This window comes from Dipodomys ordii, unplaced genomic scaffold (genome assembly GCF_000151885.1).
Source record: "Dipodomys ordii isolate 6190 unplaced genomic scaffold, Dord_2.0 Scaffold25, whole genome shotgun sequence".
In the NCBI taxonomy this organism is placed as follows: Eukaryota; Metazoa; Chordata; class Mammalia; order Rodentia; family Heteromyidae; genus Dipodomys; species Dipodomys ordii.
This window is the reverse complement of record NW_012267241.1, coordinates 11,329,617-11,333,701: the sequence shown is the minus strand read 5'-3', so window position 1 is coordinate 11,333,701 and position 4,085 is coordinate 11,329,617.

The window sequence follows — 4,085 nt, the reverse complement described above, 5'->3', positions numbered from 1 at the left end:
CCTTCCCCCCCCCCCCTCCACACACACATCATGAAATGCAGATACTGACTGGTCTGGAAGTATGCTAAGATGTCACTTTATCCTGTCTTGGGATTTAGGGATGACTTGAAAGACACTAGCCCTTGCCTAAGAGGAGAGTGGCTGAACATACAAACTGGGGGGTAGAAGGATAGCTAATAGTCAGAGTAGAAAATGGCCCTTTGCTTTACATTTGTTTCCCTGTACTGCTCAAGCTTTATGCTCTTGCTCGGAAAGATATTTTTTTTTCTATCATTTTGAAGTTCTCTGTCAGCTCCTCAGCAGTTAAGTGTTCACAAACTACATTTTTCATTAGAACATTATTGGATTGTCAGATTTGTATTTCAATTAGGAGTCTTGGATTTGAAAGAGCAGGAATCAAGTGGTAAGAACCCCAGCTGAAAATTCACAGATGTGACCTATCAACTTGGGATTCCCTGATAGACAAGGGTGATCACATAGCCCTCACATTTCTGACCCTGCTTAGCATGCAAAATGAACTTCAGCATGTTTCTGGAATTTCAACTGTACCAGAGATTCATGTGCATTTTGATAGAGGACATGTTCTCCAGACTTACCTCATGATGTATAGTGCCCTTACATTTATAGCCCTGCATTTTGATTGTCAATGGGGGCTGGAGGTGTCCAAGAAACAGGCAGGGGGGAGGTGGGAAGAAGCAGAAAAAGAAAGGTATATCCTTGAGTGAGAGGAACATGGAGGAAAAAGCTGCACGTAAGTTTGACTTTTGTTAATAAATATGGAATATGACTCATTTTTAATTATTTGTGCTGTGATTAGTAAAGTTATTAAAATACACATAGGGCTGCCTCCACCCAAAGGTTAATTTTTTTTACCTTCCCTTTTGAATTGTGAGTCATGCAAAGCATTTGCTTAAAGAAAATAAGAAAACAACATTCTTAGATTCAAAAATAGAAAACTCTTTCCTTATCTAGAATGATAGGATGAACTTGTACATGGGTTATTTTCTCCATCAAATGGAGAAAGACCAAACTGAAACCCTCACAATGGCCATTTTCTACCAAGATTCCAGATTATCTGAGACTAAGATCCATCTGAGACCAGTGTTCTCCTATTCATGTTATAATCTAAAAGTCAAACACAATAGAAGGAACTTTGTTTTTGCTGTTATTTTTTAGAGCAGGAGGAAAAAAGAACAGATTAGTCACTTGTTCCTACTTTCTTTATTTTTCTTTTTAAATTTCCCTTATTTGGATCCCAGGAAAGGATGTGTGACTGTGAAATAGTACCTTCTTAGAGCTCTTTGTTATTAGCAGCTAAAGGTATCAAGTATGTGGAGTGTCACCAAATTCTTATCCATGCAAAGTACTATTTTTGTACTATACTTTCTTTGAATTGCTCTTTTATGAACTCCAATAAAGTATTGGGAACTGAACTCAAATATGAATAATAGTTTTGATCACTTGAAATACCACCATCTTCTCATTTTATTATAAAGGAATTTAAACATAATTTGTAAGGCTCAATCTAGTTTAGTTTTAGGTTTCTTTTTTTTTCTTTTTACTGATAGGATGCATTGATCACTCATCGTGATCAGTATAGTTAGATTTCATATTGTTTTGAAACAATATGAAAAGCATACCTTATGAATTAATTGCTTATAGTTTCAATGTTTTCTAACAATTAGGTAAAAGGGAGAGAAAGTAGGGCTGTGGACTTGAAATTGCAAAACAGGTGTTGAAATAAACAAAGTGGATTTAATTTTTTTTTCTCAGTGTTTTACAGTTGCTCCATTTGATAACATCAAAATTTTAGAAAATTTTTCCTAATTATGGTTATTTTGCAAGTAATTTAAAAATAAAAACAAGTCTCTTCATAATCGGTGTATAAATTAGCATAGATATACCACATAAATCTCTCACCTCCCATATCTTGTACTGGCTTTGACTGAAATTATTGCAGAACTCACAAATGATGTGACACTGTTTACAATAAATCCTGTTAGGAAAGATTCAATTTGAAGCAATCGGATGCTAGCTACGAAACGATTTGAAGTATCCGAATTTTATCCTACTTCACTGTTCAATGTACAGCAATTGCATCTGTGTGTTTGATCTGTCCTGCTGAGCCTATCAGCAGCTTGCATATCTGCCACTATTGTTTTTAAAATGGCTGGAAGGACGTGACTAGTCAAGAGCACTCAGCAGGATAGATTTCACATGGCACCAAAGAAGCCAGAATTGTCTTTGGGAAAGAAAAAAAATTATTGTAATCATGTAGTCATCTAATTCAAGCAGTCTTCCTACTTCGACAGAATGATCAAAATTATTCATCAGTGCATCTGCATTTAAACTATGCGCAGTGGAAAGATTCTGAAGCATTGCTACTGAGCGGTCTACTAGAGCTTGCACTGGCTCTAAGCGATCTGGTCAGCCTTCAAGGTGGCAGAGATCCAGGCATATCAGTGGCTCCAGTTGCTCATGACCATCTCGCTGGACTGGATGAACTGAAGATTATCTATAGAGCAGTTCTAGAAGTGTTTTGCAGCCTATCACGAAGGGGCAGCCACGCTGAAACTTTATTTTCCTCCCTCTTGACTTTTCTAATTCAGATTTATGAGTTATCACCAGATTGTATACATCAGAGCCTGGCTTCCCATGTATTTCTTTTAGTTAGTAAATACTTATTTCCCTGTGACCTGACCTTCAAGATTGTGGTCTTTGTGAAATGGACAAATAAGGAGAAAAAATAGTCCATCTGTTTTTTTGTTTGTTTGTTTTGTTTGCTCTGGGCCTGGGTGCTGTTGTCCCTCAGCTCTTCAGCTCAAGGGTAGTGCTCCACCACTTGAGCCACAGCACCACTTCCAGCCTTTTCTGCTTATGTGGTGCTGAGGAATCGAACCCAGGGCCTCATGCATGCAAGGCAAGCACTCACCACTGAGCCACCTTCCCAGCCCCATAGTCCATCTTATAGCTGGAATAGAATCAAGTAAAGAAGGGCTTTGGTGTTTTCTCAAACTTAGGGAGTAGTGAAACCTAGATACAGCTCATAGTTTTGTAGTTATTTTATTTTAAATCTTGGGTAGGTATGGCCAGACATGTCACAAAATGCTCAGCATCAAGAGGTTTAATAGGGAGCAAATCTACCTTGAAATAACAGGAAAAGACAAGAAATGGAGCTGGGTAACATTTAGTCAAAAGCCAATGTTTTCCCTATTTCTCTGAGTTCAATCCTGACTCTGGGATTCCACTGTCCTGGGAATGAGTTCTGACTGCAATAGGAAGCTTGCTCTACTTGGGACTCTGAACATGCTCTACTTAGGCACCAAAGAACTAATGCTTAGGTTATGTCCTCTAAAACACAGGTATGTCCTCCTATACATAGAAATCCTATCTATTTCTCATGATTTCTTTCTGTTATGAAAAGCTTTTCAGGCAATTTCAAACAGAATAAAAATTGCTATTGCTTACTGAATTTATTACCTGAATGGTGGACACTATTTAAATCTTTTAGATGTGTTGCTCTCTTAATCCTTTTTGCTAATCCTGTGAAAGAGTATGGTAGAATGCAATGGTGGCTAACTCACTGTCTTTTCGGGCACACACAGCTTTTTGCATTGTGGTTTTACTGCTTGCCCATCAAAATTGAAATCTATTTCTCCATCCCTTGAATATGAATTCTCTACTTACTTGCTTGGACCAAAAGAATGGAACAGAAGTGGCAAGTGCTACGTCCAAGTCTACAGCCTCAAGAGAGCTTGTATACTTCAACTCTCTCCAGTTCAACTCTTTCAGAATCCTGCCAACAGACATGTGAACTAGCCCAGGCTAGGTTGGTGGAAGACAAGATGTTACATGGATTAGGCATTCTCCCACTTACCTGGCAACAGAACTTAGATTCATAGATGCTCTAGATGAGAAAGAAGATTGGACATAGTCCTCATGGTTTATCCACACAACCCTGAGCTACATAAATGGTGGTTATTTTAAGTAAGGGGGGTATGATTTGTTCCATAGTAAAATTAGTTGATAAGAAATGTATGTTCAGAGAAATGAAGTTCAGAGAAATCAGTCGCAGTTTTCAGAAT